The sequence below is a fragment of the Schistocerca cancellata genome, chromosome 9 (assembly GCF_023864275.1).
Source record: "Schistocerca cancellata isolate TAMUIC-IGC-003103 chromosome 9, iqSchCanc2.1, whole genome shotgun sequence".
NCBI classification, from domain to species: Eukaryota; Metazoa; Arthropoda; class Insecta; order Orthoptera; family Acrididae; genus Schistocerca; species Schistocerca cancellata.
In genome coordinates this window covers 2861071-2888497 of record NC_064634.1, presented here as the reverse complement: position 1 = coordinate 2888497, position 27427 = coordinate 2861071, and the positions used below count along the sequence as shown (strand labels likewise).

At 44.2% G+C, this 27427-nt stretch overlaps 1 protein-coding gene across 1 annotated transcript in view; it reads right to left on the bottom strand.

Moving 5' to 3' along the window:
- Positions 1-21967, bottom strand: part of LOC126100546 (UDP-glycosyltransferase UGT5-like) — a 121530-nt gene extending 99563 nt beyond the window's left edge. Inside the window, exon 1 of the mRNA XM_049911165.1 lies at positions 21904-21967. The gene's annotated coding sequence lies outside the window, so the exon portion shown is untranslated. The remainder of the gene's footprint in view (positions 1-21903) is intronic.
- Between the last annotated feature and the right edge of the window lie 5460 nt (positions 21968-27427).

The following is a 27427-nucleotide window of genomic DNA, read 5'->3' as shown; positions in this document are numbered from 1 at the left end:
AACCTTTTGAGCATCCTCCTTACCCTAGTCCAGACCTTGGTCCTTGTGACTTTGCACTGTTTCCGCACGTGAAAATGGAGCCAAAAAGGAGTGCAGTTTTCAAGTGATGAGGACTTCCTGAGGGCTTGGGACAGCGAATGTGACTTACTCCCTAGATGAACTTGGGAGAACTGGTTTAGGGACTGGTCTCGGAGGATGGAGAGGCGTATTTAATGTGGCGGAAATGACTCCGAAGAAATTAAATGTATAAAACTATCTTGTAAAACTTTCCTAGTTCCCTTCCTATCTTCCTTTCTTTGGCCTCCAGACTTTCAACTGGGCCATGGCTGGTGATGTACGGTATTTTGGATGGATACTAGGCTTCCAGCTGGATTACTTCTGACACGAATCTGTACCAGCTGTCCTGCTTAACTGATCTGCAGAGTTGCTTCACTTCAGTTGTTAGTCTTTTATATTCATCTTTGATTTCTGTTGTCTGTAGCCATGTAAGGTGTTCCACGTTTTTTCATCAATTAGTTTTTAAAGTTTGGTTAAGACAGATAAAAGTAGTCACAGAAAGCAGTGAAAAAACCTACCTGCTCAAAGAAACATCCGTTAGAAAATACACGAGGCCTGTCTGAATTGTTACGCACTGAGATAGCCTGGGGACGTTCCCATAGCCCAGCACTGCTTCAGTCCACAGATGTGTCAACAAAGCCAGCCACAAGTTGTAAACATTTCGACACGGTTAATCGGTCTTCAAGAGTGCCGCATCGACTCTTGTGTGAGAGAGTGCTCCTGAGCTCAGTGGAAAAGTGTGAGACGAAGACGCGCATAACTGCCTTCATTACCCTTGTAACATTAAGCAAGGTGCACAAGGTAGGACACAACACGTATCAGGGACCTGACGGAGTAGTTACGGGGCACTGAAACGAGCAAAAGTACCGGGACTAGAGACCGCTGACCACTCGTAATAAACTGAACTGATTCGGCCATTACAGATGACGTCTCACAGCAAAACCTCTCGTCATTTCAGTACAAATACCCCAACCAGTTAGTTTTCAGGCATCTAACCAATAGGGTCGGTGGCACTAGATTCTCTAATTAGTCTGTGTTGTAACATTTTATGTAAGACTGTTCCAGTATTGTCACACTGTGCCAGGCATACTCTCACTGCCTGGCTGATGACAGCAGCTCCGTCACCACAGATAACTGACACTGGAGTCCAGGCCGGAAGCTGACGGGGATGGACAGTCCACGAGTCCACCAGCGCTGTTCCAGAACAGGGCTCGAGCTGCTCTGTTACTTGGGCGTCGTACAGACCAGAGGGTCTACGTAACTGGCAGCCCAGGACCAGTGTACGTCACGACATGAGGCTTCATGGCGCACGACACTGCAGGCCATCTGACGGAACAACACGGGCAGTGACCAGGTGGGGACAGAGCACTCTCAGGGTGGCGTGTACACCAGTGGGACACGCGCCACAGTAACGCCTCCGTCGTAGGTCTGCTCCACGGGTAGCGCCTACAGATTGGTGTGTAGTCAGGCCACCATAGCACGAGCCTCCAGAGTGGTGTAAAGATTGGCAACTTGCTTTAACTGTTCAAAAATGTAAACTTGTGCACTGTACAAAACGAAAAACGTAGTATTCTATGAGTATAATATTAAAGGTGCTACTGTTGGAATTGGCCAATTCATACAAATGCATGGTTTTAACACTTTGTAGGGATATATGAAATCGAAAGCTCACATAGGCTCAGTTCTCAGTGAAGCAGGTGGTAGACTTCTGTTTTCTGCTTGAATACTGGGGATCCGCAATCAGTCTACAAAGGCGATTTTTTTCAAATCATTCGTGCGACCAATTCTAGAATATTGCTCAAGTGTGTGGGATTGGTACCAAATAGGACTGTACAGGGGCTATTGAACGAGGAGGGGAGAACGAATGGTCACAGGATTGTCTAATCCATGGGAGAGTGTCACAGAGTTACTGAAGGAACTGAACTGGAAGACTCCTGAAGATAAATGTAAACTATCCCGAGAAAGTCTATGGAATCTATTACAACCCCATATCATCATTCACGTAGGGATCACGAGCATAAGATTAGAATCATTATTTCACACACAGCGGCATTCACACAATCATTCTTACTCTGCTCCGTAATTGCATGGAATGGGAAGAAACCCTAACAAGTGGCACCCTGTGACATGCACTTCACGGTGGTTTTCAGAGTGTAGATGTAGATGTATGGAGAAGGACGGACAGCAGCATATTTCATGCCCGTAGCTGCATTTTTTTCTAGGTGATAACTCACTGTATGACTACACGTCACATGCACACACACACACTGCACTCTGTTCATTAAAACACACACACATTTACACACGTTACACATACACAACACTTTTATTTTTGGTGGGACAACAACCTGAACGAAGGATGGGGTCCTAGAAATATATTGATTCCAATTCCCATGTTCTGACGAAGGTTTTCGGCAGGTTTCACTTGGCTGTAAGGCGTGTGACGGAACAGGTAAGTCCATCCCATTTATTCCCAATTGGGATGACCCATTCGCCCCCTCTATCAGCTTGTTTGATAGTTGGCTGTATAGAAGCGTGATTGTTAAGGAGCTGGTTCCTGGACAGCCAGCTCCACTCCTAGGAGTGGATAAATGGAGAACGACAAAATAAATAAATAAAATAGAAAAAGAAAAACTCTCGCATGTAGATAAGGTAAGATGCACACTGTGAAGCTGTTATGAATTCGTGGGAGTTAACTGTGCTGGATCGGGCGCACAGTTGCGTTTATCATCCAGACACTCGCTACAACTTGGAAGAGGTTGAGGACCGGGTGTGTGACTAGCAGTTCTCTTATCTGCTAAGACATGTGACCACTCATCACAGGGTCGACTCACTGCTTCAATCAGACACTATCTGTTGCAAGATTACAGATAAGAGTGGATTCAAAAACCTGGTTCTTAAGTGCTAATGTACGCACTTTCTTCTAAAAAAGTTACCGGCGTTCTTCTAATCTTCCAGAAGTTAAAGTGAGGGTCACCATTTCAAATACTGAAGTTGATAACTAAACTGGTCCTCAGTATCACCTGAGAAGGTTTCATGGTTTCCACATCTGAGAAACTTGAGAATTCGATCGCCTAAGTTCTCCATCATTTTGAAACGTTTTGCGCGAAGGACACATTGAGCAGATCAAGCTTGTTTGCAGCAGTTTTACAGAGCTTTTGTGTTGTCCTGGCTTGTACAGGTGTGCTACACCATGATGCCTCAGGGCATTGAATGTAGTCCGCCACGAATGCATTATACGATATTGTAGTATTACGGTGCAAAGTTACTTCCGACATGCCGACATGCCGACATGCCGTCCAAAGGAACAGGCGCCGCGGCGACTACAGCCGTAATGAATACGTGAAACGTATCCGCAGTTGCGAATATGAATCATCGGTTGTACTGTGGAATCACGACAATGAAAATTCGTCACCGGGTTTCCCGCTTATGGCGAGCGGTCACCTCACCATTTGGCTATCGGAACTTCCGAAATCTTGTCAACCATGTGTTTGCATATCATATTTCTCGAATTTATCCGCCGACAATGAGAAAGCGAATTTTAATTAAAATGTCTCCACTGTAAGGGAACACACGCAATGGATGTAAAAGAACATGATGTGGACACATGATTAACGATATACGGAAGTTTGGATCTGGCCGTGAGACATGCTCGGATAGCCAAAATGGTAAGGCGACCGCTCGCGACCAGCGGGATATCCGGGTTCTATACTCTGTTCATCATAAGAATAGACCTGATGTAAACATTCCGCCGTGTATTCTTCCGCGTTTCCTTGAATCTCACTGGATTTCGTTTCACGTGGAGCAGAAGCCAAGTTGTGACCAGTACAGTCAAGTACGATCGTAAGGACACGTTTTAAGCTGTGTTACACGTACGCTGAGCGATAATGCGGGACAACAGCTTTACCGGCGCATTAAACTTGGACGGCACTGGCCAGCCAGCAGTCCGACTAGCCTGCAACGATGTCAGTAGTTGCAGTTCAGACGTAAAAAGAGACGAGCAAAGAAACAACACAACTTCGAACATCATTTAATTTTTAACGAGAATGAAATAATATTCGGCAAAACTTCAACACTACCGCGCGCTTCTTAGGTCACCAGACGAAAAGCATAAAATGCTCTCGTTGTCACCTGACACAGCACTCTAATTACAAACAAGAGTGATGAAAATTCCTAACACAAACTCAGGGTAATTTTTCTGGGCGAGCCACGGGTGATGCAAAAGCATACTGCAGGGATTTCCCGATAGTGTTGAATACTAAAGCCACTGAAGGTTTTAATTACAGTCATTTGTCAGGTAATCCCTTAGCTCCATCCTTATACGAATCGGAGAAATACATTTCAGTGCTGGAAGTGTCACCTGCTACGCTGAGTCGATCAACATCAGAATCCACGAAGCCAACCAGGCGCTGCATTATCTCCTCTTATTTTATGTCCCGCCTACGTTCGGGAGTGACGTGTGGATGAGCTGCGTGTGTTAGTTCCAGTGCGTCTCGCAGCTTAACAGTCTTTCTATTTCTCGAGACAAATCCTTTAACTTCGCTCCAGATCAGTTCTGTTGGGTTCATATTGTAATGGTACAGTGGAAAATATAAAAATGCAGCATCTGTGGGCTGTACTCGATGCTGCGAAAATGATTGTTTTTCACGTCTCTACGACACATATCTACATCTGTGGTATAAAACAATGGACACAGTCCAAATAGAGAGTATTTAGGTTTTCATTTCTGCCTAAAAAAATTAAATTGTGTTTTCTGAATTTAAGTAATGTAAGACGTTGTGGTCTCCTGACCTTCACTGCTTACATATTCCGCCCTCACAATCATATTCTGCACATAAGATGCTTCATTCGAACCCGAACTCCATAAGATAAATTCAATGTTGTATGAATTCGTGTAAGCAATATGCAAATAACAAGTGCACACTGGGGTTGAAACACTCGAGGCTGGCATACACACATACATTCCAGACACGACGGTCACAGGAGCTTTTAGTTCGAGAGAGGCAGACCACACACCGGGAGACCGGTCCCTTCAGAGGACGGGTCAACCTCGTTCGCCCATGGAGCAGACAGCGTGTGCCCGAGTGAAAGGCGGAACGACCCCGTGTTCAGCTTAAAAGCAAATTCCGCTACATTGTGTGGGAGCATCCAACCTACGCATTCTTTACACATAGCAAGCAGTTTTAGAGATTTTCACAGGGAGACAGCAAACGCCAAACACCGATACTACAGATTTCTGGATTGGTCGCCTTAAATGAAACGTGATTCCCTGTTTTAGAAGAGCAATGCTGATTGGCAGACGATATTTCTGACACCTTGAGCTGAAGGAGTAATGGAAGAGACAGAAAGATATACCCCTTCACATCTGGAGCAGAGAGGCACCGTTCCGTTGTCGCTCTTGGAGGAGGAACAAGTCTCTCCTCAGTACTTCACTGGGAGAGCACCTCTGTTGAGAGCAAATCCAAGTCCGACTCTGTATTGAGTCTTTGCGATTAAGCGTTGTTCACTGTGTTGGACGACACACTTATCGTGCGGTGTGAACGGACAGAGTTATAGTTAAACGACTGCTAGCGAATTTTTGAGTGGCATTGCGGTGGACTGATTATCTGACCAGTGTACCACGCCAATAGTTAGACTAGGGGCGAATAGGAATCCTTGACTTCATCAAGGCGTAATGAGAGTTTGATTGGCGAAGGTCGATCCAGATAGAACGAGAGTTATCTTATTTGTCAGCAGCGAGCGGCGCAGACAGCAGTCATTGCAGCTTACGGTATTGTGCGCTACAGCTACTGTGAGCCCCATATTTCCTCCACAATAGTACACCTCACTGCATTTCACACGCGACAGGCATATCTAGCAACATTCTAAAGGATAATTATTCAAGTTGAGTAGGCGCGCCTCTCACCATTTTGGCCAAGTCAATAACAATCTTAAACTTTGTATAGAGATTTCATTAGCCAATCCTATCCTTGAGAGGTAACTTCACATTCCGAAAAGAACCAGGATATAACTTGTTCAATTTATAACTAAAAGTGACAGTGTGATTTCTCACAATTTTTGCAAAATAAATAATAATTTTCGTTAGGTTCATGTTTTTCTTACACTAACTAGCACTACTCCAGTACCCAAGTATCCCTCTAGTTACGTAAGAAATTTTGTGAATTTTTGTGTCATTTCCTTACAGCGGACGACTCCAGAAGATATTTATTGCTGAAAGTTTTTCAGGCATTTCTCTTTAGAACGTTAGGAGCGTCTGTCTGACTTCTGCAGTAGGGTGGGGGTAGAAATTGCATCTTGCAGGAGCCACAGGGTAAAGGGTACATCTCAGATTAATCCGTAGCGCAGAATAACAGATCAACCCCACGCTCACAGTAACTTTATTAACACTCTTTCACAAAATATCAATAATTGAGAATTTATATTTGAAATGGAAACAGGAATATCGCGTGCAACATGTAATTAAAAACAAGAAGACGTGCATTATTCATAGAAAATGATGAATTTTACAATTACGAGATGTAGGTAATTCGAATTGAACGAGGAAAAAAAATTGACACGGGCGACACTTGTACCAACGAACCATTTACTGCAATCAGGAATCAAGCTACTTCACTACCGACTCCGCTATACACGAATGTGCAGGTGGGTTTCAACTGTCCGTAGTACAGTCCCTCTGAAAACTTCGTAACCCGGTATCTCTGTAAATTTATGATACTAATTAAGAACAACCTATTTCTCGGCACTTTTTTATCTTGTTTCACTACGGAGCAGGAAGCAGCCTCTGTCATTTTCGTACTGCGTATTGACAACGCGACAATCGGAGCACAACAGCGCAGAGTCTGTCACTGTACACCATTTTTGAAAAAAAAAAAAAAAAAAACTACGTAGCTAAAGCTTGATTAAGAAATACGTTGATTGCTGCTAATACATCTGAATATCTTAGTTTCATTTAACGTAACGTAGTATTAATACTTCTAAAACGTAAGTAGTACCTACTTCCAAGAGCACAACACCACCAGTGTACGTATGCTGCAGCTTCTGGCCATTCATCGCGTTTGTGATTGTTTACTATCAGGTTCATTCTTATGATGAACGGATTACAGCAACTGCGAATACATTTCATGAATGCATTACGTTGGCCACAGGAGCGTTTAGAACGAGCCCAGTTCCCAGCCTCTACGGAGAGGATTTTGAGCGAACACTACCCGACCAAGGAGCAACTCCTCGTGATGCGCCATATTTCTTTCGTACCGGCAGGTGCTATCATATCTAAACATTAGAAACTCGAACTGTTCTCTTTGACCAGACTATGTTGAGAGTGAATTGTGATAGTTACCACACGACAAGGTTTATCCAGTGCTATATGCAAGTGGAAGCAACACGCAATCTCTGGAATATACTCTTACTACATTTAAGTGTGTGATGAGTGGCCGCTAGCCCAGGATAAGAACACTTATTAATCGCGTCCCGTGCCGGGGACCTGCAGGTATCCGGCACGAATCCGCCCTGCGAATTAGTGTCGAGCTCCGGTGTGCCGGCCAGTCTGTGGATGGTTTTCAAGGCGGTTTTCCATCTGCCTCGGCGAATGCTGGCTGGCTCCCCTCGTTCCGCCTCAGTTACACTATGTCGGCGATAGCTGCGCATTCGCTTTCTCCATGTACGCGTACACCATAATTAGGGGTTACACTCGTATGGTGTGAGACGTTCCCGGAGAGGGGTCCACTGGGGGCAGAATCGCACAATAACCCTGGGTTCGGTGTGGGGCAGCGGTGGTGTGGGTGGACTCCTGTAGCCTGTTGTGGGGTTGTGAACCACTGAGGGCTACGGCGGGGACGAAGCCTCTCCGTCGTTTGTAGGTCCCCAGTTCAATACAATACAATACACACTGGATAAGCCGATCTATTCAACCTGAGCAAGGTACCAGCGACAGCTTCACTTTCACAGTCAAGTTTTTGAAAGTATAGAGTTTTACAACGTGAAAGGTTTTGCGTCGAAGTGATGACAATCATATTATTGGAGAAAAAGAAAAAAACTGAAAGAATTATTGTAAGTGTAGCAAGAGTATAGGATTGTGTGTGCAGGTCTGGCGCTACGCGTTGTTAGCTCACCCACGGAGTAAATTTTCAGCAGTCGTCCGCGAGCAAAGAGGCCATCTGGGATCCGAACAAAGCGTCATCTTTTAGAAATGAGCATGGCGGATTTTAATGTTTTACGGAATGGGTGGAATAAATCACCACTCTAGCTTCGTCAGCAGCCAAAATTAATTTTAAATTTGGCTGATTCTAGAAAAGAAGGCACTCATAGCGTGATTTTTCAGATGTGTGTTTGATTTGTTTATTTTAGACGAGCGTCGCAATTTGACGTTGGTATTTCCAGATGGATCAAAACAGGGAAAAGTCCTTGACTGCTCCACAGTTTTCTCTGGTGGTGTCTTGGGATCAGCTTACCACATATGTTTACAGTCCACCAAGATGTGCTGTACCTGTTTTGTTTCTCATCACCTCGCCTTACGGGCCCTTCAGCAAATACACGGAGCAGAAAAAAAATGGTGCAGAATATTCAGAACGCAATTCTCTTGCTGCAAGAGAATGGAAAGTTGGTGGTATTCTGGTGGGCACTTTGGCAAATGGGGACGAAGGTAAATAGGGCAGGCATAATTGGACAGTGCACCAAGGTCCTACAGACTGTGGATTCACCGCAGAGCCGGAAGGTCATGGACCCCTAGGAGGAAGAGCAGTCGGAGGTAAGGCTGGCGGCTCCGCAAAGTGTTGTATTGTCAGCCTCCGCATATTTCTTTACTCAAGGGCGAGGTATTGTGTTGTACATACGTTCGTATCGTCAGAATTTACATTCCACTTTTGTGATGGCTAAATGCCCGCCCCTCCCCCCCGAAAATTGCAATAACAGATTATGCTAGTGTGATCAGTAATTCAACAAATAAAGTCGTTCAAAATCAAGAGCTTCTCAGTAGAGAGACGGAAAAGATTTTATCGCATAAACAAAGGATCAAAGAAGCTAAAACAAGTCTCACCACACGCTTGCTGGAAGGAAATTTCTTAAAAAACACGTAAAATATGTAGCATAAGTAATATCCCTTATTAAACTAAAGAACACCTTAAACGGAAACTGTGTGTCAGTACCCTGACAACATATTCGACACGATGTTATCCGAAAATGAAAGTTTCTCACCCCTCTTCTGGGTCTTTTGGTAGTAGTGAAGCCGTGGGAAGTACTTGCGGCTATGTTTTCCACATCTCCCCTTTATTCGCTTCATTGTGTGATTCGAATAGCTAGCGGTTCCTGTAACCTTCTCAAGTACAGTTGTTCCTTTCAGATTACGCTGATACAATAGCTCCCTACTTAGCAATCATATACAACCGCTGGCTCACCGATAGATCTGTACCTACAGATTGGAAAATTGCGCAGGTCGCACCAGTGTTTAAGAAGGGTAGTAGGAGTAATCCATCGACCTACAGACCTATATCATTGACGTCGGTTTGCCGTAGGGTTTTGGAGCCTATACTGTATTCAAACATTATGAATCACCTCGAAGGGAACGATCTATTGATACGTATTCAGCATGGTTTCAGAAAACATCGTTCTTGTGCAACGCAGCTAGCTCTTTATTCGCACGAATTAATGGCCGCTATCGACAGGAGATCTCAGGTTGATTCCGTATTTCTGGATTTCCGGAAAGCTTTTGACACCGTTCCTCACGAGCGACTTCTAATCAAGCTGCGAGCCTATGGGGTATCGTCTCAGTTGTGCTGCGACTGGATTCGTGATTTCCTGTCAGGAAGGTCGCAGTTCGTAGTAATAGACGGCAAATCATCGAGTATAACTGAAGTGATATCAGGTGTTCCCCAGCGAAGCGTCCTGGGACCTCTGCTGTTCCCGATCTATATAAATGACCTGGGTGACAATCTGAGCAGTTCTCTTAGTTTGTTCGCAGATGATGCTGTAATTTACCGTCTAGTAAGGTCATCCGAAGAACAGTATCAGTTGCAAAGCGATTTAGAAAAGATTGCTGTATGGTGTGGCAGGTGGCAGTTGACGCTAAATAAGGAAAAGTGTGAGGTGATCCACACGAGTTCCAAAAGAAATCCGTTGGAATTCCATTACTCGATAAATAGTACAATTCTCAAGGCTGTCAATTCAACTAAGTACCTGGGTGTTAAAATTACGTACAACTTCAGTTGGAAAGACCACATAGATAATATTGTGGGGAAGGCGAGCCAAAGGTTGCGTTTCATTGGCAGGACACTTAGAAGATGCAACAAGTCCACTAAAGAGACAGCTTACACTACACTCGTTCGTCCCCTGTTAGAATATTGCTGCGGGGTGTGGGATCCTTACCAGGTGGGATTGACGGAGGACATCGAAAGGGTGCAAAAAAGGGCAGCTCGTTTTGTATTATCAAATAATAGGGGAGAGAGTGTGGCAGATATGATACGCGAGTTGGGATGGAAGTCATTAAAGCAAAGACGTTTTTCGTCGCGGCGAGATCTATTTACGAAATTTCAGTCATCAGCTTTCTCTTCCGCATGCGAAAATATTTTGTTGAGCCCAAAATACATATGTAGGAATGATCATGAAAATAAAATAAGAGAAATCAGAGCTCGAACAGAAAGGTTTAGGTGTTCGTTTCTCCCGCGTGCTGTTCGGGAGTGGACTGGTAGAGAGATAGTATGATTGTGGTTCGATCAACCCTCTGCCAAGCACTTAAATGTGAATTGCAGAGTAGTAATGTAGATGTACATGTAGATCTAGAATGAGATTTCTACTTCCCCGTTTGCCTCTTCTGACATAAATTTAATGGCACTGCATATAATCCTGATTACGAAAAACTTTCGTTGCTGTACGGTGTGCGGAGACAAGTGTACCTCGCTGTATAGCAAATGGTCAGCAAGTAAGCAGTCGGCAGGCGACTGTGAACAGAGTTCTGCGCGAGTGCCACGTTATTCTGCACAGACTCGTACGTCCGTGGCGTTAATCCTTCCGCTCACGCAGGCGGGACGAAGTCTTACTCCGTCGACTGCTTACAGGGCGGGCGCAGCCTACATAACCCACTTACACGAGACATTTTTAATCTGGCGGGAAGACCGACTCGTTTGTGATGCCTGCGGCGTACACAATTCCGACATCACATTTTAAGGGAGTGCATTTTTTATTCCAATGAGAGATCAGAGGCAGATTTACGTGGGGATATACCGTGTATTTTAACAGTTGACGAGTGTGGTCCGCATTTTAACATTTTGTAAATTGTAAATTCTCTAGCACAAACCCCTATAAGATAAGGCTTTAGTGTGTTACGCTGTGGCTGCTTCGTGTTTTGTTTGTCCAGTGGTCAGCCAGCTTTCATTTCTACTGTTCCATTTTTTTTCTTTTTCGTTGTTCAAATGGCTCTGAGCACTATGGGACTTAACATCTTAGGTCATCAGTCCCCTAGAACTTAGAACTACTTAAACCTAACTAACCTAAGGACATCACACAACACCCAGCCATCACGAGGCAGAGAAAATCCCTGACCCCGCCGGGAATCGAACCCGGGAACCCGGGCGTGGGAAGCGAGAACGCTACCGCACGACCACGAGATGCGGGCAATTTCTTTTTTTCGTTGCGTTTTTTCATTCTTAGTTAATAGCTTTAGGATTGATGGTTTCATTAGTATAGTCTGTGAGTTTGATCTCGCCGTTTACATAACTGGTATACTTTAATTTTCGTTGATATCTTTATTGATTTTACTTCACCAACTCGTTTCTAAAATTTTTTTGTGAGGACTCGAAAGACCCAGATGTTTTGCGCCCAACAACATACTCCATCTGTATTCGTTTATCGATTCATTTTCCCTGACCCATGAACTAAAGCACGCCAAATTTTTCGGTCCTGCTATTTCTCCAGCAGAATTTAGAGTTCTAAACCACCGTTTCCGTGATGCCATCGGTCGAGCTCAACCTTTGCCACCCTCTTCGCCGGCCGAAGTGGCCGTGCGGTTAAAGGCGCTGCAGTCTGGACCCGCAAGACCGCTACGGTCGCAGGTTCGAATCCTGCCTCGGGCATGGATGTTTGTGATGTCCTTAGGTTAGTTAGGTTTAACTAGTTCTAAGTTCTAGGGGACTAATGACCTCAGCAGTTGAGTCCCATAGTGCTCAGAGCCATTTGAACCATTTGAACCATTTGAACCACCCTCTTCTCCTCCTGCCTTCCATCTGCCCCAGCATTAGCGTCTTTTCCAATGAATCATGCCTTCTCTTAATGTGCCCAAAGTACGCCAGTTTTTGTTTCAGTATTAGATCTCACAAGGACACGTCTTGTTTCATTTGCTGTAATGCTGACCTCTTTTTGTTCCATGCAACACCAAGCAGTTTCCTCCAACACAAGTCAAAGGTGTTTATTCTACGCCGTTCAGCCTTTATCATCTAGGACGTCTGTACATCACAAATAGAAACACCGTGCCCCTTACTGTACGGAACTTTGTCTAGAAACACTGTCAAGGGTGGACATTGTCTTTCCACCTTTCGTGGCTGCAGACACCATCAGCAGAGATCTGGGAGTCGGTGTACTTGAACACAGGAAATACCTCATTATTTATTCTCCTATATGCCATCAAGTGATAGGTGTAGTCGCCATAATTTTCGTTTTCTTGACATTCATTCTTAGGCAAGTCTTTGCTCTTCCTTCCTTCACCTTCAGTAAGACGATCCTTCACTCTTCATCTTCTGCCATCCGTATGGTATCATCTGCATATTTATTTGTTATACATGTTATGATATTTGATTTTTTTATTATTTTATATTATGTCTGTTATTTTACATTACCTTTTGTATGTTATATTTATTATTATATTAGTGTATATATGCGCATTTATTGTTTATTTACATTTATCACGACTATTTTAATTCCGGTCTCTTCTTCTTCTTTGTCAACAACACACACTACTGGACATAGCAAGTGAAGGAGCCAGAAGTGGAGGAGGTAACGAGCTGAAGTTACACGGGTTGCGGGATGTGAGGAGTTATTTCAGTGGCTACAAAAGTGATCTGGCACGGTGACCGCCCACTTACCAGTACGGGGTGTCGCGAAGCAGTTGAATTCTCTCATGAGGCACGCCGGCCGACAAGTTTTGCCATCCTGCACACTGGCACTGCGACAGGGTTGACGGCCGTGCTGGTTCCACACACGTTCTGTCTGGGACACATCCTATCCTATCCTGTCCTATCCTATCCTATCCTATCCTATCCTATCCTATCCTATCCTGTGCTCTTTCTGCCCACAGTAGCACCAAAGTGTCATGCAAAAACTTCAGAGTCGCGTGCCATGTGCGAACGAGCATTGCTTTGTTGACAAAGGGCATCATGATACTGTCACGTGGGGAGGTATGACATGTCCACTGCATACCGTTGTACTGTCAGAGTTCCAGCAAACGTTACCACCCGTGACCTGAAGTCATACTCGGTGACTCCCCACACGGCGGTGCCAGCAGTAACACCGCTGTGTGTCTCCAAAACACGGGTAGAGTGGGGACCTCTCAGCAGGCCACTGCCACACTCGCGGGCGATGGTCACCCACGGTGGTACAGAAGCGCCATTCGCCACTCAGCGCACAGCGACTCCATTCGTCGGCACTCCGTGCTCCACAGCTATGTTGAGAGCTGTCATGCCTTTAAGATGCACACAGTGACTTGCCCCCTCTCATATTTATATCTCATTCTGAGTAATTCGATTTGGGGAAGTATGGCCGAGTATTGTCATTACACGGCTAGTATTGAGAACTCAGAAGATACGAATATTTTCCTCTCTAAGGGCATGTGGTGAAAAGTTGCTATTGCTTCACACGCGGACTTCCCACGCAGCATCTGTCGTCACCCGGGTGGTCAGGTGACAGGCGGGTTCTGCTGATCTTGAAAGGGTTATGCCGATGGGTTTGAGGGAGCCGAGTGGATGCTGTCCAGACGCCGACATTGTCATAAGAGCGGGGGCGACACGTCCACAGGGGCCTGAAGGAGCGCCTGGGGCTTGAGATTCCGTTACTTTGCGGAAACTTCGTGAAAACACATTCTGACGGGCTACCAGTGAGGCGTGGGAATGACTTGTGTTCCCATGCAGTCTTGGCCGGCAAATTCCCGCGTTTTCTGCAAAATCATAACTGTGATTGACTTGCTCAGGGGATATCTCCGTGACGTAGCAAAGTCGGCGCAGAAATTGGCGCCAAGTGTCTCCATTGGTGGAATAGTAGTGCTTCGGCAATGGAGTGGAATTTTCCGCCGGTTTTCGAGTTGCTGATTGGAACGTTTAACGACGGCCACTGTCGTGGGGGCGGGAATGTTCTGTGTTCGGCTCGTATGGGTGCTCTTGAGTAGAGTCGGCTCTCGCCTTTCGGTCGGAGTAGGTTACAACACTGAGCTCTCGCTGCTCTGGACAGCCTGTATTCCATTGGATGTCTAACTTTCATTTCATTGTAACCGTTTGACGAAGTTGCTGAAGTTTCGACCTCAACGTAACTTTCCGAGTACAGTTGGCAATTGAGCGTTCTGCGTACAAGCGGCCTATGTTGTCTGTCTTGAGCAGTTTTGGCTAAAGTTGACTTTATCGGAGTTACTGTGTGACTTCGCTTGTTAAAATCAATCACTGTACCGTCAGTGATTGTGTAGAGCGCGTTCTTCGTCTCCCTCAGAGGCGCATTTGTGTTGCTAGGAAGTTTCTCTTAAGATTTTCTTAAGATTTGAGTTGAAAGGAATTGGCTCCACATAGCACTTGGTCATAAATGTCACAAACAAGTTTATGGACAACTTCACCTTCACAGCACTTATTTGAGTATCCAATTTGACGTGTTGTAAATGTTGCATGTGTTTTGTTTATTATTTTGAGTTTCGTCATAATAAATCAAATTGTTATTTTGGACAGAACTTTCATTCTGTTGATCGGTAGAGCAACCCTTTCATTTCTCACTACGTTAATGAAACTTTCCTTTATCAAATTAATTTCTATCAAATTAAATTATTGCAGGTGCCAAACTCTTTTCTGCTCCACTTGCAGGGTCGTTTACAGTCAGTTCGCGTTTCTTCTTAATCCATGTGCAACAGCAAAAGTCGGAGTTAGAAAAGGGGGGGGGGGGGGGGCTTAGAGCATCATTTCCATCATATGAAGATTTTATAAGAATTTAGTGTTAAATACACTGCTAGCCCCGACACCTCGCAATGTCACCACTACAGACGAAGCCGTATCTGTTGTGGTGTTGGCAGCTGACTACGCACGGGAACAATGTTACCCTGGTCTGACTGGCGCCGGTCTCTGACCAGTGGTGCGGCGTGACGCAGACTGCTGCGGCGAGTCCACTACTTGCTTTCAGACGGCAGGTACAGATCTGAAGCGGTTACGACGCCTTTGGTACAGAATACGGTGATGTTCCCTAGTAGTCGTCAGACATTGTCGACTGGAATCCTGACGACAGGTATGTCTGCCCTCACGTTCCCACGAAATCCACCACAAGGCGCTGTGACATCTGAATGCCACAAAAATCTGGGTACTGCACGATTCGACCAGACGCCGAAATAGAAGCCCACAAGTTGGCACGCTTCAACCTCTATCAGGTGCTGATAACGACGTCACACACGAGTGTTCTGTGTCTGATTGTTCCCCAGTCATCGCTCAACATCTGACTTTATTCACACCTCTTTTTTGTGCCATCAGTCTTCGAATTGGTTTGTTGTGGCCCGCTACGATTTTCTGTGCCAACTTCTTCATCTCAGAGCAGCACTTGCAAACTACGTCCTCGATTACTTGCTGGACGTACTCCAATCTCTGTCTCCCTCTACAGTTTTTACCCTCTGCAGCTCCCTTAATACCATGGAATTTATTACCTGATGTCTTAACAGATGTTCTACCACCTCGTCCCTTATTCTTGTCATAGTTTCCCACATATTCCTTTCCTCGCCGAGTCTGCTGAGAATCTCCTCATTCCTTATCAGTCTGCCTAATTTTCAACATTAGTCTATACCACGGCATCTCAAATGCTTCGATTCTCTTCTGTTCCGAGTTTCCCACAGTCCATGTTTCACTACTATACAATGCTGTACCCCAAATGTACATCTAAGAAATTAATTCCTCAAATTAAGGCCTATGTATAATACTAGTAGACTTCTCTTGGCCAGGAATACTCCTGTTGCCAGTGCTATGCTGCTAGTATGCTTTTGATGTCCTCCTTGCTCCGTCCACCATTAGTTATTTTGCTACATACGTAGGAAATTCCTTACCTTCATTCATTTCGTGATCACCTGTACTAGTGCCAAATTTCCCGGCTGTTCTCATTTCTGCTACTTCTCATTACCTCTGCCTTTCTTCGATTTATTCTCAAACAATAGTCTGTACTCATTAGACTGTTCGTTCTATTCAGCAACTCCCCTTATGCTCTTTCATTTTCACTGAGGACAGCAATGTCACCAACGAATCTCGTCATTGATGTCACTTCATCATGAATGTTAATTCTACTCTTGAACCTTTCTTTTATTTCCGTAATTGTTTCTTGAATGTATGAATTGTACAGTAGGGGCGAATGACTACATCCCTATCCTACACATCTTTTAATCCGAGCACTTCGTTCTTGATCGTCCACTCTTACTATTCCCCCTTGGCTGTATATTACCCGTCCCTCCCTATAGCCAACCCTGTTTTTCTCAGAATTTTGAACATCTTGCACCATTAGACATTGTCGAACGCTCCCTCCAGGACGACAAATCCTACATACGTGTCTTGATTTTTCTTCAGTCTTACACCATTATCAACAGTAACGCCAGACCTGCCTCTCTGACGCCTTTACCTTTCCTACGGACAAATTTATCGTCATCTAAGACATCTTCAGTTTTCGTCTCCATTCTTCTGTATATAATTCTTGTCAGCAGCTTGGATGCATGAGCTGTTAAGTTGACTGTGTGATAATTCTCGCAGTCTTCAGCTCCTACAGTCTTCGGAATTGTGAAGATGATATTTTTACGAAAGTCTGATGGTATATCGCCAGACTCATACATTCTACACGCCAACGTGAGTAGTTATTCTGTTGCCACTTCCCCCAATGATTTTATACGATTCTGTTGGAATGTTGTCCATCCATATGGCATTATTCGATCTTAAGTCTTCCAAAGCTCTCTTCAATTCTGATTCTAATACTACATCCCCTACTTCTTCTATATCGACTCCTGTTTCTTCTTCTATCATATCAGTCAAGTCTTTCTTATCAGAAAGGCATTCAACATGCTCTTTCCATCTTCACGCTCTGTCCTTTGCATTTAACAGAGGAAATCCCATTGCGCCATTAATGTTACTACCCCTGCTTTTAAATTCACCGGAGGTTGTTTTGACTTTCTATATGTTGAGCAAGTCCTTCTCACCACTTATTTCTAGATTTCTCTACGTTCTCCAATCTCTTAACTCCCTGCACTTCCTACTTAATTTACTCACTGAGTGACCTGCATCTCTGTATTCCTGAATTTCTCTGAACATTTTTGTTCTTCCTTCTGTCGTCGGTCAACTGAAGTATTTTCTCTGTTACCCATGGTTTCTTCGCAGTTACATCTTCGTACCTACGTTTTGATTTCCAATTTCTGCGGTTGCTCTTTTAAGATGATGATGATGTTGATGATGATTTGTGGGGTGCTCGACATCGTGGTCATCAGCGCCTGTACAAACTTCAAATTTTTCCATTTCCAGTCTCGGCAGTTCCCGAATCATGATGAGCAGATAACACAAACACCCAGTCCCCGGGTGGAGAAAATCCGGCTCGGCCGGAAATCGAGCCCCGGACCCCGTGATGATCTTTTTAGAGACATCCATTCTTCTTCAACTGAACTGCCAACTGAGCTGTTTATTATCGCAGTATCTATAGGCTCAGAGAACTTAAAGCTTAACTCTTCATTCCTCAGTACCCACGTATCACAATTCTTTGCCCACCGATTCTTCCTGACTAGGCTCTTCAATTGCTGTGTATTCTTCATCATTACAAAATTGTGATCTGAGTCTACATTTGCGCTTGGGTACACCTTACAATCCAATATTTGTTTTCAGAATATCTGCCTGACCATGATATAACTGAAATCTTCCCGCATCTCCCGGCCTTTTCCAAGAATACCTCCTCCTATTGTGGTCCCTGAACAGAGTAATGCTATTAATAACTGAAATTTATTTCAGAACTCAATTAGTCTTTTTCCTCTGTTTCCTAGTACCAGACCCGTATTCACCCGTAACCCTTTCTTCTACTTCTCTGCCTGCAACAGCATTCCATTTCCCCATGACTATTAGATTTTCATTTCCCTTCACGTCGCCATATACTTTCTCCATCTTCCGCTTGCGACGTCGGCCTGTATACCTGAACTAGCGCTGTCGGTGTTGGTTTGCTGTCGTTTCTTATGAGAACAACCCTTTCACAATGACTCGCTCTCTGCCCTACCTTGCTACTCATAACGAATCCTACTACCGTTATACCATTTATTGCGGCTGTTGATATTCTCCTGTACTCATCCGATCGTAAATTCTTGTATTGTTTCTATTTAACTTCACTGACCTCCAGTATATCTTGACTGAGCCTTATGATTTCCCTATTCACATTTCCTAGCTTCCCTGCCACGTTCAGACTTCTGACATTCCAAGCCCCGACTCGTAGAACGTTATCCTTTCTTTGCTTATTGAATCTTTTTTCTCATGGTCAGCTCCCTTTTGGCAGTCCCCCACCGAAGATCCGAATGGAGACTCCTTTGCCAGTGGCGATATCGTCACGTTACTCCCTCAATTACAGGCCACATGACCTGTGGATACACGTTATGTGTCTTTAATGGAGTGGTTTCCTTTGCGTTCTGCATCACATGCCGTTGATCATTGCTTATTCTTCCGCCTTTAGGGGAGCTCCCCACCGGAGCGGCAAAACAGTGCCACGAACCTGTGTCCGCTGCTCTGCTCTCTTTAACAAGGCCGTTGCCTGAATGAGGGTGACTTATTGCGCTGGGAGTCTTCGACCACCACTTCGAATGATTTTTACTCAAAATTTAAGCGGTGGTGCGGTTCGAACCCGGGACCGAGGAAGTTTTCATTACTAGTCAAAAAGGAATGGAAAGCCGTTGTGGAGCTACACAAAGAAAGAGAGAAAGAAAGCAGTTGATATTAGACTGATAGCACAGGTCAGTGACGCAATGGAAACAGTGGCCACCTTCAAATGGCAGTGGGCTGGTCATGTCGCTGGAAGAAAACATGGCAGGTGGCCAAAACAAGTACGAGATGTTGCCCTTTATTGGAGCCACATCGCAGCCATATTGTCGGCCGTAATACTGGGCCCACACGGGGCTTAAAATTATGGTGCCTCATAAATGCACATTTAGCAGGCATGGCTGGCGATCTGACATTCATATTATCTCCATGAAAGCTTCAGCGCGCAGTACTACATCATTTCATTTCATCCTTCCTGCAACACAGGCGAGATCCGGCTGTGGCGGCCCCTCGTGTCCGGGGCTGCAGCTCCCGGTGAATGCAGTGAGACGGCGCCCTCGCCCGTCGCTGTCTGGACGCTCTGAACGTGGAACCTACAGCAAGGTCAGAAGTGTTTTCGACGACAGAAGTCGAAATCAACTGAAATGAAGTTAGTTTGTTTGCGTGGCCATCTTCCACAACAGCTCTTAAAATCTGTCACTATTGGTTATCTGTCCTGAGCTGACTGCAATTTAATTACAAGGAACTGCAGCAGACGCGTTTCGCTTTTATTTACAAAGCGTCATCCGTGGTTATTCTGCAGCTGATGTTGTTGTGCTCTTCAGTGCAGAGACTGGTTTGATGCAGGTCTCCATGCTACTCTATCCTGTGCAAGCTTCTTCATCTCCCAGTGCCTACTTCAACCTAAATCCTTCTGAATCTGCTTAGTGTATTCATCTCTTGGTCTCCCTCTACGATTTTTACCCTCCACACTGCCCTCTAATACTAAATTGGTGATCCCTTGAGGCCTCAGAATATGTCCTACCATCGATTCCTTCACCTAGTCAAGTTGTGCCACAAATTTATCTCTCCCCAGTTCCATTCAATACCTCCTCATTAGTTATGTGTTTTCCCCTTGGCTACCCATTCTGCAGATTGGATACATATGTTTGTACATTTCTGATTGTAGACAAACTTTATAAAGAAAACGCTGTTTTTAACCTAAAACAATCAAAAATATACAAATTCTTTTTAATTAAATTGCAGTCAGCTCCAGACGGATAATCTATAGTAACAGGTGTCTACAAGATGATGCTTTATGAACAAAAGTCCAAAATAAAAAAGTATTGAAAAATACAGTGAAATGTTCTGTGATTTGTCTGAAAGTAAGAAATCAGTAGATTAGAAAAACGTTTGACGTGCCTTTGAATGATGTTCGAACTCATGTCCAGGAAATGAGGTATGTGAAATGTTTCTCTAACATATTTTACTTATTACTTTCAGACAGATCGTTTTGAAACAAGTCTATTGGGAGTTTATTTGCATTTCTGAAATTTCTACATGCTTTGGATGTCTGAAACGCTAAGCGACAATTGTGAATCTCTTATTTTTCGCGCGCAGAGTTTGGCCAGAGTAGGTGTGTCGCTGGAAGATGTGTTTGTTTTGTCATGGCTGCCTGGCAGCGAGGAACGCGGGAGTTCTGTAGTTGGTGGAGCAGCCGCCGAGCAGAGGACGCGTAGCAAGGTAGACGTAAAGTTCAGTGCGTCTGTGTTTAAGTAAAGTGATTTGTGTTTGCATATTGTGAAACAGAGGAGAAACATTTGATTAGTGCCTCAGAATAAAATGAGATGTAAGGATAATGAAAACAGAGTATCAAGAGGAATGAAGCTAATACTTTTCATTTAGTGGCACTGCAGTCGCGTGTAGCTAGGATTCATTCTTAAATGAGACACCCATATCAGGGAACTTTAGATTTTTCATTAAAGATTGTGTAACTTTCCCTGTAAGATATTTTTTTATGTTTATCAATTATTTAAAAAAATTGTGTCAAATCTTATGGGACTTAACTGCTAAGGTCATGAGTCCCTGAGCTTACACACTACTTAACCTAAATTATCCTAAGGACAAACACACACACCCATGCCCGAGGGAGGTCTCGAACCTCTGCCGGGACCAGCCGCACAGTATCAATTATTTGTCTGACTTTAGTGAGAGTAAGAGTGTGATAACAATGTTACCCTTTGTCAATGTTAATGACTGTTGAACATAAATTTGATACAGTTATCAGATAGCTTAAAAACAGTTTGTTGAAGGAATATTTCACCTAACAGTATTGTCCACATCCTCGATCCAACTCATTTTTATTTAAAGGAATGTCTCAGTCAGTGATGTGCATAAAACAGTTTACTTGTTTGTCTGCAGCATTGCACTAAGCTGTCAGCAACTGTTGTTAGCAACTAGCAGCTGGCGCACAGAGAGGAGCAAGCACCACGTTCCCAAGCAACTACATTACCAGGTAAGATTTTTTCATTTCAGGATCAGTTTGCTACGAAAATTATCAGTGCACACAGGGGACCATTTCATGGACAGCATTATTAGGTAGGTCACTAACGCACGGCGACCACTTTGTTCAATTGAACAGATTAATAGTAAAGTCCAGGATTTAATCAGTTTCCACATTTTTAGAAAGATTATAAAACAGTACCACATTGTTGTTGTATTCTCGCAGGCAGATTTATTTGGTTTGTGTTGCAGCTGGAAAAGCGCAAGGTCGCCCAAAGCTAAACAATAGTAAAGCTACAACGAATCAACCGAGCCAGTTCAAACTTTTTGTTTTTTTATTTGTTCGGTGATCTGTGGCCGTCATAGCGTTAGGCGACAGCTGCTGCCTGCTACTCACCGTTGTCTCCACGTCTCAACAGCCCGACGTGGAACGTGGCGGCAGCAGACTGCCGGAGCAGAGACGGACTCGCTGCTGAGGGCAGGAGAGAGCGCCGAGGGCGCGGCTGCGTGGGCTCCTTCCGGTGGCCTTGACCTGCTGACGTCACCGCCACTGGGTCAGAGGCCGCGCGCGAGAGCTGGGGGCCCGTCAGGCGTGTTCGGAAACTCCAGCACCGCAGCGACACGCCGGCTAGCATTCATTTCACGCTAGGTGAGGGGAGCCCTACGTCACAGTGGCGTAGGTTCGCGTCATCGTGACGTAAATAACCTAAATCGACTACATGAGTACGTATATCGGTCTTTGCAGTTGTACCGATAACGTCAAAGGTAAATGTAAATGCATGTGTACAATCGAAGTGACAGGAGTTGTGTGATATGCTTATCCGAGTTGACTGGATGTCTGAACGAAGGAACCATAACGAAAGTATAAAAATCGTGTGTACAGAAACGTGTGTGTATCATGAACCTAACGAATGTCTGAAGGAAGGAACCATAAGGTAAAAAAAAACTTTTTTTTTAATCCGATGAATCGTGCATAAATCGCGTGGACAGTAACGAGAAATAAATAATTATTAAGCTGCAATCCAAAGAAACTGGAATTTTATTGTGTTTCACGAACACAACGAATATCTGAATGAAGGAATCATAACCATAACGAAAGTCAAGAAAAGTGTCTAGTCATTTTTTAAAAGTCCAATTAATCGTGTGTAAATCATGTGGATAAAAACGTGAAATAGGGAGAAATTAAAGTGTTTCGTATTTTTATACAACCCAATGAATTGTACAAAATTCATGTGGGCAGAAACGTTGTTCGGAACGACGTTCATGCGAGCAACACCGGACAAGAGGAGAATGAAACCGCACAAACAAATAGCAATGCAGATCAAACAGGCACACAACAGTCGATGTATACACCATACACACAACGGTCGATCGGACAACTCGTGAAACATGATGACGCGTGCCTACGTCACTATGACGTAGGGCTCTCCTCACTTGGCGTGAAATGTATGCTACCCCGATACGCCAGGGTCTGGCTGTGCACAAACTGCGACGCGTAAAGCACGTGTGACGTGACACGGCGCCACAGCGCGACTCGCACGCTACGCACGTGCCCCACTGGTCCAACGCGTATTGAGACGCGTACACGCGCTTCGCACGCACCTGTTGGCGACGCCTTGCGCTGCCAGAAACGAAGCGCGCACACCTCGGAATCGTTTTCAAAGGATTTTGCGGAAACTATTCAATAAAAATATTTGAATTTTGCCTTCCTTGTATCGTTATATGTCAGCTTCGTGGCCAAGTGCCCATCATCTCGCTAACTGTCATACTTATCGTGATATACACATTGCAGTAAGGCTCTACGCATAATTCGAAAAGTTTGCAATGAAAAATTGCGGTCGCTATGATTTTGCGTTCGGTATGTATTACACCATATGGTGGTGCGTATGAAATTTAGTTAACATGTTGAATTTTTCTTTAGACTTGGGAGGAGGTCTCTATCTGTCTCCGATTTCGAGAAAATGGATCCCATGTAGCGCACTCACTGCCGATCTCACGCCCGCGATAATGAAATACTCGCAACATCTCTCGTATCTCCTTGACCGTTCGAGACATCGAAACGATATTTGGCGACTGGTAGCACACAAGGAGGAGAATATTTTGCCAATTCGTAAACACACGGAACTTTCTTATCAATGGCCGACTGGAGTGGCCGAGCGGTTCTAGGGGCCTGAAATCGCGCGACCGCTACGGTCGCAGGTTCGAATCCTGCCTGGAGCATGAATGTGTGTGATGTCCTTAGGTTAGTTAGGTTTAAACAGTTCTAAGTTCTAGGGAACTGATGACCTCAGAAGTTGAGTCCCATAGTGCTCAGACCCATTTGAACCATTTTTCTTATCAATGGCGATATATCAGTAGTTATACTTCCTTTTTTATTTTTTTCTCTCCAGTGAGTGTAATTTTTTTAAGAATTATCGACAGCTAGTGAAACAAGCGTTTCCTGGTAAAAAAAAAATAAACACGAAATTTTTTTCCTTATGTTACTGCAAACCGACGCTATGAGATTTTCGTAAGCTACTGAGTTCATTGATTGCCAATTACTCGTTTAATGACGCACACTGTTCAGAATTCTGTCACAATAGCGGCTGTAAGATGAGTTTGTGCAAATTATACTGCGTTTTGGCAAAGGAAGTACAATTAAAGCTGTCAACAAGAGAAGGTGAGCCGGCCGCGGTGGCCGAGCGGTTCTAGGCGCTTCAGTCTGGAACAGCATTGCTGCTACGGGTCGCAGGTTCGAACCCTGCCTCGGGCATGGATGTGTGTGATGTCCTTAGGTTACTTAGGTTTAAGTAGTTCTAAGTTATAGGGGACTGATTACCTCAGATGTTAAGTCCCATAGTGCTCAGAGCCATTTTAACCATAAATGGTGATGCTTCTTTGAACGAGAAAAGGTTGACAATTCAGACAAAAATAAACTGCCAGCTCTTTTTGAAATTTTAGTTGAATCCCCGTAACCTATCGTATTTTTAACACTAAATGACTGGAATGGAAACTTACCAAAGGATTTTACTCCTTTTCTCGATCTGAGCAGCAGTAAAATGACGAACTCTCCCTTCAGGCGGAATGGTGCCAGATGCTGGTTACTCACCTACGGCTTGTCAAACTGACAACGCGAAAAATGTTGTTGTTAATGAGAAAAATAAGCAATCGATCTGTCGCACAAGACAGTGGTCAGCGTATTGTCAGCAGCTGAGAATAACGCGCGCGACAGGAATGCGGGACCTATCCGTGTGTGCCTTGTGAGCGGGAGTTCACGTCGTTCGAGAAACGTTGTCATGAAAGTAGATCTGCCTTTGTCAGCAGTATATTTCAACAAATTAAATATATCTAATCACCACACTCTTCCAGGAAGATCATACTTTCGTAATACCTACAATTTTTTTTCCATTTGTGTAGCATTTGTGTAAGTAGTTTATTAATGCTGATAATGTGTATGCAACCACTGAAATACTTTTTCTCGTTACGGCGAGCCAATTAAAACATAGTTATTCGTGAGGACTTCTAGACTGTTTCTAGCTTCCAGCGTAAATGTGATAACCACATGTACATAGCATAATATCTCTTATTACATCCACATCTAAGTAACGATAGTGAAACTTACGTACTTCATATCTTGGACGCTTTTCACCAGAAGCACAAAGGAGTCATACCTGTGGAAAATACCGCTTTTCGATATTTTGCAACTGATGGTAGAGATAGGTCAGCGTAACACGCAGCAAGTAGATAATCTTCTTTTACTTTCCTGCCTTGCTTCTAGATCACTTGATTTTCTAATATTCCGTACTTCTATACTCGCTATCCTCAAGATGTATCGTCTGTCCATTCTTACAATCTGAAACATTCTAGAGGTAGAAGATATAATTCTAGTGGCTAATGGGTTACCAGTTATTGAACTGTGCATTGTTCTTGACAAAAGAATAAACAAAACAAAAGAATTGCACAGATATATGTAACTGAAAACTATTATGTACTAACGAAACAGGATGCAGCGCTTAAACTGCGGAAAACGAAACACTACTCGGTGATAATAAAATTCATTATACAGTAAGGAGGTATTTTTCGGATGGGCAATACTTCCACTGCCCGTATGCGCCATGCCGAAGTGAGCACACGGCAGGACTGCCTTCCCGCTCCCCACCCCTCCCCTCCAGCGGTGCTCGCGCGACGCGCGGCGCGAGAAACTGTGCGGCAACCACAACGCCGCGCGACCTGGCTCAGGCGAGCGTCGCGTCCCCGTCGCGTCCCCGTCGCGTCCCCGTCGCGTCGAGTCCCAATTTGGGCAGTTCCGTTTGAACCTGTGGAGTTACAAAAACGCGCGTTCCGCTGCGCCGCGCCACACCCCGCCTCTCAATTTGTGCATAGCGTTTTACGGCTGCAGCCACGCGTGAAGTACCGCCAACGCTCAGCAGGTCTCATCGCCAGATATCTGTCGAGCGCTGGCTCTTGTGTCGTTCTGACCTGCTTTGCCCGTTGCGGCTTGGAAAGAGTTTCACCATATGCAACATTAGTTTACTTGTATTGCGGAGTTTGTCACTGAAAGCAGGAACAGTCCATTCGTCATTTTGCTTCTTAGTTTGCCGAAAAATCGTTCAAGTTTCACACACATATCAGACGAAGAGGTAAACTTTGTCACATACTGTAAACGCGCACGGTATTATAGCCTTTACATCTCATCCATCTGTTTCTTCGTACGAAGACATGCATTCATAAATATTTCATAGCTTCAGCTAAATTTTGTTTACATTTTACCGGATGTATGTTACCAGCCAATATCATTTCAGGACGCAGTATTAGTGAACAAAGTGCGTACACTTTGCTGATGGCGAGATTTCAGATTAGCGCGATGAATAGTGGTGCCTATTTAGTTCGTTACGTATGCAACGAATTATGATAACACATGTACAATAACGAGAATTTCTACTGAAATTTCTTTTTATAAAGCGAAGTCCTATGACAGAAAATGTTAACCTCTACAGCATTCAAAACTCTGAGAGATTTCTGGAGGATTACAGATCTGCTCAGGAGGGAAGGACTGTGTATAATGAAGGTTATGCTAAGAATTTCAAATAATGGGCTGTGCGCCATGTTTCCGAGGTACATAGTACAAAGTTCTACTGGGACACGTGTCACAGAACGGCCTCTGTCTGTAGATGGCAGCTAATGAATTACGTGCCGCTCTTGAAACAGGGCTGAATACAGCTGATTTGATCCATTATACATGGTTCTGAAAGTCTGCGACTGTGAAAACGCCGGCCGGGGTGGCCGAGCGGTTCTAGGCGCTACAGTCTGGAACCGCGCGACCGCTACGATCGCAGGTTCGAATCCTGCCTCTGGCATTGATGTGTGTGATGTCCATAGGTTAGTTAGGTTTAAGTAGTTCCAAGTTCTAGGGGTCTGATGCCCTCAGATGTTAAGTTCCATAGCGCTCAGAGCCATTTGAACCATAATTTACTTATATCGATTTTACAGTTGTACTTATTTCTATGTGTTACTATTTTTATTTAAGTTAGTATTTAAACATCTAAAGAAATTCACTGATTCACTTTCAGTTTTTAGTTTAATATTTTGTCTTCATATTTTCTGTAATGTGAATATACCTCCAGTTTTTCTGGCAAATCCATTTTATGTCTTTCATTTAGTCGGTGGAGTACTTTGACATTTTGCTCTATTTTTTCCAAAAGGGTGTCCTGTATTATGTATGTGTGTTGCTACAGCTGATGTATTGTGTTTGTTGTATGTGTAGGCCTTAATGTCCTCTATGTACCTGGTGTTCAAATTTCTGCCTGTTTGTCACGGGTAGAACACGGAGAATTCCTAGCGTGTTACCATGTATATTCCAGAGTGTGAATATGGATCATGATTACACTTAATATGATGTATTGGTTTTTGTTGTAGTTTATTAAATGTAGAAAACCAAATTT